The 12,510-nt window shown below is 39.3% G+C and overlaps 1 long non-coding RNA gene across 2 annotated transcripts; it reads left to right on the top strand.

Moving 5' to 3' along the window:
* The first annotated feature begins 313 nt into the window (after positions 1-313).
* On the top strand, positions 314-1,159 carry LOC309713566. Of its 2 annotated transcripts, XR_014278611.1 has the most exons (3): positions 354-714; positions 792-941; positions 1,023-1,159. It is a non-coding gene; the product is annotated as an uncharacterized lncRNA (long non-coding RNA). The 2 variants fall into 2 exon arrangements; XR_014278610.1 differs by having other exon boundaries at positions 314-714; positions 792-1,159.
* Positions 1,160-12,510: the final 11,351 nt, after the last annotated feature.

The following is a 12,510-nucleotide window of genomic DNA, read 5'->3' as shown; positions in this document are numbered from 1 at the left end:
GCTTCACCCACAGATGGAGAAAGATAAGAAAGACAGGACAGGAGAGGAAGAGGGTATAGATCAGGGGTCTCAAACTCCAGTCCTCGAGGGACGGTTACCTAAAACTTTTTCATGTGTCCCTGTTGCAACACACCTGAATACAATTAGTAGGTCATTAGCAAGAGTATAGAACTTGACTGCATGCTGAGGTGGCATTTCAGCCATTTGATTCATGTTATAGCAGCTCATGAGTGAATTAACATGGTGAAGTAAAAGTACTTTTAGAAGTACATTTTCCCAATCATTTACTTTAATTTACTTGAGTAGGGTTAGGAGCTGCCACCACTGCAGTCAAGTTCTATACTCTTGCTAATGACCTACTAATTGTATTCAGGTGTGTTGCAACAGGGACACAAGGAAAAGTTTCAGGTCACCGACCCTGGAGGACTGGAGTTTGATACCCCTGGGTTAGATTGAAAGGTAAGGACTTCTCAGTAGGATTTAGTAGAGTGCAGATTTAAAGCTTACATGTAAGTTGTTTTTAAATCAGATATTCAATCTGTACACATATTGTCATGGTCCGCGGCCCGGCGTCTGAGGTGCTGATGGGATGCCCACTCCCGTGGGCGTGGCCGCTGACTCCACACCTGCATCCCATCCCAGGCGATCACCAGGTGGACCATTTAATCCTGCCCAGCCTGCTGCTCCACGCCAGTCCGTAATCGTCCTTCAGCGGTAACGCACACCTACGGGAAAGTCCTTAGGCAATCCTATCCGTGTGAACTAGTACTAACTCTGCCTTGTATACCCAGATCACTGCTCGGCGTGTTTTGAGTCACCAGCCTGTCCACCTGCCTGTCCAGAATTTGGATCACGATCAACCCCAGCCGCCTCGCCCTTTCTGGAGCTTCTCCCCACGGACCCTCACCCCTCCCTCCGGTTCCCTTGGCCCCGCTATCATCGTAAGACGCGTACACTACCTCCCCTCGTATGCTGCCGGTTTACCCGCACCCCAATAATCCTTTTTTCTTTTTCTGTTTCAGCCTCCCACGGTCCCGCTCTCGGCGTTTCCTGCGCGATTCTTCTCCCGGTCCCTCGGTTTCTCTGGTTCCGTGCGTTTTCTCCCTTCTACTCTCCCGGGACACTCTCAGTTATAATAAAGTTTATTTTTTCTCTCGTACCGCTGTGTGTGTGTTCTGCTCCTGGGTCCAGCTTGTGTGTTGAACTTCGGTTCTTGACACATATTTTTTTTTAATTTTGTAAAACATGCTGTAAACTGAGGAGGGCTAATGGTGTTATTTAAAATTTGAATGAAACAGGTTAGTTTGCTGTGCTGTGATGAATTTAAAGTAAAGAACAGTGTGTGTGATTGGTGCACAGTGGCTGTGCTTTCATGGCCACGGTTTCATGGCCACAGTTAGGTTATATCACGTTTAGCTGATGATGCTTAGATCCATTGACTGAATTCCACCTTCATACCAACTTTATACCATCTAGAAAACAGACAGCATAAACAGTGCACTGTCAGTGTAGAGGATGGAAATCAGCCAGGGGACTCATGAAACAACTGCTGACATCTGGTTGAATTCAGTTGTGTGCATCCACAAAATGCAGCAGGGCAGCTGATCACAGCCTGTACACTAAGAAAATCTACTGGAGCTCTCGATAGAAATTATTGAACTGAGTTATGATTCTTTTCCCCGCACCGAGCCATTACAACCAATTTTAGGGTTCCCCCACCTTCTGAATCCCACTTTAACCCAGTTTGATTTTCCTTCTTTTTCTTCAGATTCAAGCTGAACACAATTAGAATTTTAAAAAGTTAGACTAAAGTTTGTATTCCCATCTACTGATATTATTTAATCATTATCTTAATATAGAACAAAGGTCAGTTAGTGTTGCACAAAAATAGAAACCTCCTCCAAAGAGCTACTTTTCACTTTCTTACTTGAGTAGATTTCAGAGTCTGTACTTTTTTACTTTTACTTGAGTAAATAAGTTGAATCAGTGCTTCAACTTTACTGGAGTATGTTTTAACAGTAGTGTTTGTACTTCTGCTTAAGTGCAGAATGTCTGTACTTTTGCCAGCTGGTTTAGTTTTTGCATGGTCTGTTTAATTCTAACAGACTAGTTTATTTACCTTATACTGGGCCTTAATGAAGACCCTCAGTTCAGCTGTCGTTATGAAACTAGCCATCTCCTCTCCATTTGAGGCTGTGACCCATAGACACTCAGTACTTACACTGGATTATAGTCCAATATAAAGATGGATTTACATTTGCATTCTAGTTAAAATTACCTTTGGAGGACAAACTTCACTTGACTTGCAGAATGTATAGTCACATAGTATGCACAGGAATAATTAGAATATGTAAAGGGATCAAACTTGCCTACAACAATCTATGTAAATGACCCATTTTTGCATCAATCTTTTTCTTTGTGTGTGCAACCCATGCTCATCAGTAATATTGACCATACGACTTCTCACTGCGAGAAAAAATGTGGGCATGTTTAGGAACACCGCTGTCAGTGCTGAAAGGTATCTTACTAGGGGGTCTTTCTAATTAAACTGGTGCCCAGACCAAGGCTGTGGGAGTTTTGGCATCTGCTATGCAAAGTGGCTTGAATCCTCCAGCTGCCCATCTGCAAAACTTTTCATCTGGCTTCCATCGAAGGAGGAGGTTTGGGAAAATGCCTTTATTTTTCATAATCCCCCCTCTCTCTCTTCTGCCTTATCCATATTTCATGAAGAGCTCTGGAGGTATGAAATTGTCTGAAACGAATCCACTACTGGATATTTAGTCCCAGATTAAAATCACTCGCTTCAGTGCCTCATAATTCTGTTCCTATTGATTGCCTGGGTCCAAATATAAGTCAAGGATGTACAGAGCAATTTTCCCGGGACTTTCTGAAATTCTATCAGCACGTCTTCTCTGCACTGAATTCATGCAAATGGTGCCATCCACAGTGAGCATTTGTCAGGCTTTTGCAACTCAGCACTGCTTTTAGTTTGTTTATGTTCATGATTTAAACTTGTTCTACACCCCTATTACTCAAGAGTCACATCCGTACACCTACGCCACAGTTTAAAGAGAATTCAAGCAAACCTGACTACAAACATGAATAATCCCTAATGATCAAATTAGACAGCGCGAAAGACTTGAATTTTTGAAGTTAGGGATTGTGCGAGGCTATTGTGATATGTTAGTGACACTCAGGAGAAGATCAAACTGCTGTTGCCTAAAGAAAAAGTGTAGGTCTTTTCCCACAGGGCTGTAAAAGAGCCCTGTGTGTCAAGAACATTAAAAAAAATCCAAGGTGCCACAGATCTTACACTAATTAAATCCACCATAAATGGGCATATAGGGCTTATTTTAGTAATGTTACATACTGGTTTTTCTATGGCACGTTTTCTCCTCACATAGACTGTTGCTGCTTTTCTTCTTGAAAACAATCATATCAGGCAGGAAATTCTGTACAAGATGATAACATCGCCGCACAGTGACACCAGTACTAACACAGTCTTCAACAAAGTCTTCAATATATAGAAGAGACTAATGTAAGCACTTTCTGGTTGGCTGGTATAAGCTGCTGCTTGTCTGTCTGGAACTTGAAGTCCCACAGGATCTTAACCCTGGTGTTCGCAACAGCTTTCTAAGGTTTCTCCGACTGGAATTTGGTGGCACAGATAGACCTGTAGACCAGGGGTCAGCAACCTTTCTGATTACGAGTGCCATTTAAAATTTCCTCAGAAGTCAGTGTGCCATATGATTGCATTAGCAATAAATTTAATAACGCTCTATATGAACAGTTACACAATATATAGAACCACTTTATAGAATTATATTTGTTCGCAGATGTTGGCAGCTATCAGTGAATAGTTATCAGCTGTTATTAAACAAAAAAGACACTTTTTATCCATAACAAGAACTCCACAACAGCAAATGAACTGTACAACAGAAAATACAAATGCTATTTATGGTCTCCTCACAACAATGATAAGAGAAATAAACTGGGCCAATATGGCATGTTTGTTAATATTCAACCCAACCCTTCAACTCATTCATGTCACCTAAAAGGTAAACCTGTTTCTCCATCACCTGTTCAGCTCTGATGATTCAGTAAGAACATCTCCTGGTTTCATCTGCATGTTTCCCTCTCACCAGATATACAAACTGATATCATGACCAGAAGGTTTTACAGCTGTGGCTCCAGCAAACATCAGCTACTAGAAAGAAATATTAAATAAATTCTAACAACAGCTGATCAACGTTAAACGTGCTGCTGTTGTTGACAGCGACATCCGGCGGTTTCCTCTTTCTGGCGCAAAGTGGGCGATAAACAAACAAGAGAGAAAAGCCGATCAGCTTATGATTGATCAGTTTCATGATTGAAATAGCAACAGGAGAGAGAGGGGAGAGAATGAGAGAAGAGGCAGCTGTGCAGTGTAACAGAATAACTCCACCTTTGTGTCTTTTTCCATTCTAGCTGAAGTCCGGGACAAACTGCGTCCCCTCTCAGCTATGGTCGTGCTAACACTTAACCCTTCGCGTGCCAACTGTGGCACGCGTGCCCAGGGTTGCCCACCCCTGCTGTAGACTATCCCAACTGCTCGGCTGTTTCTCTAAGTTTATGCTGTCAGAAATTGCATCTTGCAACATGCTACATGTGCTGTACTGCCCATCAGCGTAACTTTGTGCTGAACATTCGTGGGGTCAAGATCTCTGTCTAAAAAATAAATAAATCTGGGTGAATTCCCAGATGATTAAACATGCAACTTTCGCTGGTAATACCTAAAATGAGTAAATAAAATCAACAGCCTATTTATGCAAGATAATTCATAATTTTATATCGATGGGTTTATATTTTTTGGGCCTGATTATTTGGGGGGGTCATAACCCCCCTAACCCCCCTGGAAATTACACCCCTGGTACTGGAACTTCATGCCACCTACTTCCATTATTGGAAGTAGCTTACCATTTTGGACTTGGTCTTGTATGATATTTCCTCTTCTTCCTGATCATCTGTATTCACCTATCTGAAGTACACTTAAAGCAGTTCACCCTGTGAGGTTGCATGTTGCTGGTAAATTCATAGATTGTCACAATTTCATCTTGAATCATGGCTTTGACACTCAAACTGGTGACCTCCCTCTTTTCATTGCTCATAGAGTTTCAGGCTGCACTAGTTCTATCTGTATCTGTTCTTTGTAATAAGTTAGCTGAGGGAGTCAAGCCTACATAAAACACCTTGGTAAATGCTACATTTGACGGTGACTTGTGCAATGACCTTGAAGCTGGCGTCCTGTGTTGCTTTCCACAGCCACACTGAGCTGTATAATTCCTAGTATAGTATCAGTGACTCAGTGCCCCACACAAGCATCCTTGTATGGCACCCTGAGTCATGCACTTTCTTGAAGAAATTCCAGGCTGTGCTCAGGTTGGTCTTACAGTATGGTGCACTGATTTCAGTGCACTGTGTCAACATTGTCCTGACAACCTCTGAAGGGTCTCCTCTTCCCTTTAACTGCGGCATGAGTCATGAAGGATTTTCACTTTCTCTACACATTCAGCCACCAGAGGGGTAAATGATAAAATGGTAAATGGACTGATTCTTATATAGACTGGTTGTTTGTCTCCTACCCTTGTCCAAGTCCTGCCCATGTCCAGTCCTACCAGTTTGACTTGCCTTGAGTTTGATGTTTCTCCTGCACTTTAGCCATCTGAGTTCCATATTTTTTCCCTACTTTCAGATGAATCATTGTTTTTATTTGTGTTGGCTCACTTGTTATTGTACTGCAATACCTTTTCTTGCTGTTCTGCACGGTCAAGATCATATAAAAGGAAGCAATGTCAAGACAACTAGAGTCTAGTCTAGTCTGTTGACATGTTATACAGTTGTATTCCTCTAAAAGCTGAATGCTTTTATGATGTTTGAGCCAAGCAGGCTAAAGAAAAACAGGAAGACCCACTCAAAGCTGACCAGATTTGGGCCTTCTCCTGCTTGTGTTGCTGCTGTTTTCTTGCGAGGTACTCTCCAGCACACCATTCATGAGACTCAATTGTTGGAAAGCTAAAGATGGAGATGTGTTGATGCATGCCTGGCAGAAAATTACAGTCCAACTATTCAGTGCCAAAAGCCACACGGGCACGACAGGTGAAAACTGAATGAAACGCCAGGAAAAAGAGATGATGAGGGAGTAATAACTGTGACAAGTTTGAAATGAAACCAAATACAACAGAACAATCCTGACGAGAACCGAAAGGAGCGTAATCTATAAAAACTACACTAATAACAATTAATTAGAATTCCAACTAAACATTTATAATAAATGAATGTAAATATAGTCTAGAAGAAGATAAACACTCAATTTCATTAAACCACAATAACAGTCGTTGTTGTTGTTGTTGTTGTACAAGCCAGAGTTGAAATTCTGCAACAACCACTAGCTTATCTTTGTCTACATGGAAAAAAAGTGAAGCAATTTTTATGTGCACTTGATTAATTATGGAAATTAGTATTTGTTTGCTTTCCTCGACTCTTTGGTGCAATATTCTGGCTGCGGATTGATTTTCATCAGGCACCAGCTAGAGTATCATGTCTGGTGTAATACAAGCCCTCTTGTCTCCAAAGATTTTTCAATGTATGAAGAGTTTGGCAAGTAAACAAAGGAACAGGTGGCTGGCTGCAAAGAGGCAAAGGAATAATACCACATCCAGAGTACATGAATTCATGTGTGTTGGTTGCTCTGGGCTCCCAAGCGCTTAAATCCTCACTCTCAGCATGGGTCTAATAACCATGTTTAGCCATCTCGTCAACTTAAAAAATATCTGAAAGCTTTGACAGAGATGCTGTTGCAGTGATCATTGTTTGCTTTTTCTTTCTTTTTTTCTCTTCACTCAAAAACTGCAGATCTACTTTATTTTATCAGAGCACAGTGAAAAGAACAGACTCAACATAGTCTATTTATTACACAGTGAAAACTCAAACATTTTGAGCACACCTGTTTTTGGAAGTCAGACAAATTAGAAGTGCTTATATATACGGTGTATGTAGTTTCATCATGGTATAATTCGCATTCATTCTATGGCTTCTTTATTGTGTCTTTACTGTCTTATTGCTCTCTAAATGTTGCAGATTTCATGGTGCAATAAAAGTTCGGTGCCTCTTTTTTTTCTTTTTTTTTTTTGGTTTGGATATGTGTGTATTCTTGTGTTTTTAATCAGGGAAGAACTTTTGCCATATTAGCATCTTCACATGATATTGTTGGCTTTCCTCATTGGTTGTTCTGTCACATTGTCCCAGACTAAGATATCTCTAGTAGTACATGATAAATTGTTATTTATATTTGTTTTTTCCAATAATAATAGTAATAATCTCCATATTAGAGTTAGAATTTCATACTGTATATTACACATTACATTACATTACATCATCACCTTTCTACACATATTAATTAGTTCTTCTTGGATCTCATCTCTCATTTTTTTTACCTGTTCACCAGTTTATCTCATCATAGTTTTTCTTATTGTGCATTACTTTTAATTTTGTTATGGTCTTATTTTCATCAAAAACAAAAAGGTCAGTGTTGAAAATTGTTGGTGAGCAAAATTAACACTGGCGATCATCTGTTTTGCAAGTTGTAATGATTGTAATGATTGAGGGGAAGATCTGACCATGAGGCCTGGCACTCCTTGGCTGACAATTTGCCAATTACAAGTTGTTATCCGCTAAGCATACCTTGAATAATTCTCCTTCCTGTATTAAATCCAGTTCTTTTATCCCCATGATAGAACAGAGAAAACTCGACTCAGGAGTGGTCAAAACGTTTATAATTCTTTATTCAATCATCTTCCGGAAGGCAGAGAGCCCTGCACAGCCCAAAGCCAGTTGCAGAATCTCTACATTAGAAGCTAAACATGTGTCTCATATAGGTGTTATTTTGGTACCTCACACATCACACACAGGCTGTATCCCAATTCAGGGTCTGCAGCCTGAAAGGCCGCATTTTAAGGCCGATTACGTCACAGCGATGCGACGAAGGCTGTCCCAATTCAAAGGCTGCTCGAAATGCGGCCCTCAAATGCGTCCTTCATTTCCCTGAATTTTAAGGATGTGGCGGTGTAGACTTCGTGGCCCAACATATCCCAGAATGCATAGCGCGGCGGTGGGTGTGGATAATTTTGCCGAAAAAAAAAACGGTGGATGAGGGGCGCCCGAAGAGTAAACTTTAAGTACTGAATATTATGTCACTTATTTATGTGCAAATGTTTAATAAGGAAGAACATTAAAACATTACTGTTGCCCACATGTCGGCAAAGTTATGTGACATTAGTGACGTTTGTACTAACTTAAAGCCTTTACTTTAAAATATACGCCGCTCAATAGCTGACCTATTTCCTATGTAGAAACAAACAAACAAATGAACAAAAGATTTTTTCCTTCCTTTCTGTCACACAATGCTGTATGAAACATTTCTAGCTGATAGTATCATGGTTGCTAGGCAACCTGGGCAGCGCTGTTGTTAACATGTTTAATGTTTTGTATTTTCTTCTAATTTATCTCAAAAAGCTCCTAAAACAGTCAGTGATCACTGTTGACCTCCCTCGGCTTTTATTACCGCTAATCATTTATTTAAGCTCAGTTTTTAAGGATGTAACTACAGCCCAGCCCATGCAGCAGTATATGAATGACTAACCTCGTATTGTGGATGGATTATCTCAGTTGTTCTCCTGGCTGAAGTTTGGTCCTTTTACAGCATCCTGCCATGCGATTACATTTGTTCCTGACCACCGAAAACACTCACGTTAACTTTTATCGAGTGGAAAAAAAGTTAGCTTGTTTATATTATGCTAACATAGCTGTGTCGCTAGCGGTCACATAGCACATCATTATATACCAGCTAGCCAAACTTCAGTTACCCTACAAACGTCACTGCTGTTTAGTTTTCTGTCTTCATTTATGTTGGAAGTGATAAGAAAGCTGTACGTTTTAATTTGTTTCCAAAACCCCGCAGTCAGGACATGCTATATTGTATTTAGATATAAGCTAGCGAGCTAACTCCCTGCTAACTTCTAACTCCGTTAAATGTCATAAGTTCCGTTTTCATGGATGCCTGGATGTTAAACTCAATTGTTACACCTGGTAGAGCAGAACGCTGATCATTTTATTAAAGATGAAAGACTTTAGACAGTTTTTCAACTCTCAGTAATGCCATAGTGATCGTTTGATATATGGACCTGCAGCGGAGTTTAGGTCCAGACACGGCTAGTGACGTCAGACTGAACAACCGGATTGGACCAAAGATTTTTGCAACCACACATCTTACCCCCTGGTGGTCACTAAAAAGAATGCAAGTAAGGTACTTCCACATTAGCTTCACTTAAGCTACATTTATGTACTTATTAGTGTGAATGCTTGAAAAGCATTCACAGTATTGTTGTTGTAATCTTTATTATTATTATTATTATTATTATTATATTTTATTCTGTATTCCGTACGTTTTTTGTAAGCCTACTCCTTCAAAACCGTTCAACTTAGAAAAACCATTCCAACACCGTTAGATTCCTATTCTTTTGGACAACACTGCTTCCATTTTTCATATTTTTAACATTTATATTTTTAATTTTATTCAACTTTATTCAACAAAAATTTATAATGTATTTCAATGGGGAGACCCTTCAAATCCTCATTCAACTTACTCATTTTTAAACTCTTACTACTTCCACATACATTGACATAGAGCCACCATTCAAACTTTAAAACGAAGACAAGACATTCAACTATTCAACTTGCATTTATCTTTTCAATATCTATTATACTTTTTCTTCAGTTCCAGTTTAAGTTTCATGATGTTTTTTCACCCGTTTCAGAGTTTATAATGGGTGTGTATGGGACGGAATGTTGGGGCTAGAGTGAGACAGCTCAACTGCTAGAGTGAGAGGAGCAAAAAAATTAATCTTAAAATCTTTTTTAAAACTGCTGCTGTGTCCACAGCGTTTGCTCTACAGGTATGATTTTACCCTCAAAACGTAGCCATGGCGGTCCTCTTTCATCCAATGTGTTTACTATTGTACTAGGTGTTATGGTTCTTTCATAAATTTCACCAATGCACAGCCTCCTCCCTCCAACTCTTCCATAGACTCTAATGTTAAAATGGCTCAGAAGGTTGGTTTGAAAATCAGAAGAGCATGGTGTCTTTCCACTGTCACCACGTCCATATAATAAACTCCACAGGCATGAAAACTGAGAATTCGGTAGACTAGAAGCTGCTGTCGCTCACGGTGAAAGAATTTTGTCAATACGACTTGTACTTTTAATTTGGGAACGATTTGTTTCGGCCTGACTTTTCTGTTCATTTTAAGCAGCAAAAGTGAGGTGCATGTCTGTGTCGTGTGTATGGAGCCATTGGGTGCAGTCACTATAGCAACCAGGCTCACACCTGCCTGCTTAACGAGCTCTCTCTGCCACTCTGCCAAAATTCACCTTAAACACTTCTCTTTCAACTGCTTCTGTGTCCACAGTGTTAAAGCCATCATTTTACCCTCAAAACGTCGCCATTGTTGTTCTTTTTCCAACATCTTGTCTTTCAAAGCTCAGAGATGTAAACTTTTTAAACTGTGTGGGTCCAAGTGGAGGGATCACATTTTAGTCATTCAGTGATTCAAAGAATATGAACTTTTAATATTCTTTCAGATGTTTTCTGACTCTAAATGTTCTTTTCTCATTTCTTAGGTTTTTCTAATTTACAATTAAAACATTTTCAGCTTTTTTCCAACTTCTTCTTCTGTGTAACCTTCAGCTTTTAGCAGTTCAGCACTTTTGTTTTCAGGTTAAATTTGGGTTTGTTTTTTTTTATCTCATTCAAGATTTTTAACTTAAATTCAGTAATTAATTCATTTCAGTGCATACATTCAGATTCAAGCATTCACACTGCAGTTTCTTCAGAAAATGCACTTTCTAGTTTAATTTGCTTTAAATAGACTGAACCTAAACAACTATGAAATCAACTATTTATGATTTTTTAAAATGTATATAATTTGAAAAGAAACTGATAAAATTTAAAAGTTGTTTTTAATTATTAATTTTTCAGTTGACGGATATGCAGGTCCTTTGTGATTCACCAGGGGGAGCTGTAGCACCTTCTACACTGCTATTTCCCATTATGTCCTTCAATTAAATTTTAGGATCGCCTCTTTGTAAATGATATAAAAAGGGACTGGCCCTTGCTAAATGACCTTCAAATTTGATATAGACTGAGCTACACTAAGTATTTTCCTTGTCTCTAACATACACAGACCTATATATGATCTGCAGTGATCACATATGTGTGTAGAGGGAGTAGGCTGTGTTTCCAAATGTTTAAAATTTTACATTTTGTAAGTGTGCCATAAATTCCAATTAGAGTGTAGAGATATTAAACTGTGTTCTTAGATACATTGATGTGCTTTGCAGTGTTCTGCTGCACTTCCAGTGACTCCCAGTCACAAGGCAAGCCAACAAGGACCCATTTACTGCAGGTACTTAATCTGAATCTGAGCGTGGCGCTTGTGTAACGATGATACTTAAACAACACAATAACATTAAATCAAGCCAGAATCATTACTTGCTTTTCACATTGGGTCAAGTTTGTGGGTCAACCCTTTATATAACTCGTAACAAAACCAACAGAGCCAAAAATTCATCTTGTTTGTTGGCAAAGTCACTTGACTTTATTCTCATTCAGTGAAAATATGAAGCAGAGCAGACCTGATTAGTATAAGATGCATTACAGAGAGTTTTCTTAGCTGTGCTGCTAAACTCATCCAGAAATGACCAGACCCACCAATAAAAACCAGAAGCTCCAAACTGCTGCAACACACACATTGAAGTCAGATTAACAACAAAATCCCATGAGTTTGTGTACAGCAATATAACTTGGTGTGAAAAATGTCTTAACCACGTCCCAGTAAGCTGATGGATCGCATGCTGTATGCTCTAGCCCTTGAATTCTCACACATCTGGATCTCTTAGCCAGTGTTAGGCATCACTGACACATCTCCAGCCTCTGTGTTTTACTTTAAAATCTGCTTGACAGTTACTTCAGTAATACTTTTTGCTTATATATGCTTGATTTTTTTTGAAATGACAGCCAAGTTCAAATCTGTCATGTCACGATAACAAGCACATATACACGCCAGCTTCCCTGTAAAATTTCAGCAGCTGTTTATGTTCGTATATGTTTTCATTTGTTGTGATAAAAATGTCTCTGGGTGCAAAAAAAGAAAAAGCATAAACAATGCATGCAATTTTCCTATGCCATCTCCTTATTAGTTATTTTGCCTGAGGACTGTGTGAATTTGGCTTTCTGACAGATTATTTATTTCCTACATGATTTTAATGCTGCTATTTTTGCTATGTGTGTCAGCATGAGTAAGAGGGAATCCCCTGATGAAAGGAGATTAAAAATGTAAATAGGCTGTACGATAAGCTGCTTCAGTTACTTTATGGCTGATTTTTGTTTACGGCTGATTTTAAATGTATTTATAGCTA

The sequence above is a fragment of the Aulonocara stuartgranti genome, assembly GCF_965226115.1.
Source record: "Aulonocara stuartgranti genome assembly, chromosome: 2".
NCBI classification, from domain to species: Eukaryota; Metazoa; Chordata; class Actinopteri; order Cichliformes; family Cichlidae; genus Aulonocara; species Aulonocara stuartgranti.
The sequence above is the reverse complement of the archived record's forward strand: the minus strand, read 5'-3'. Positions and strand labels throughout refer to the sequence as shown.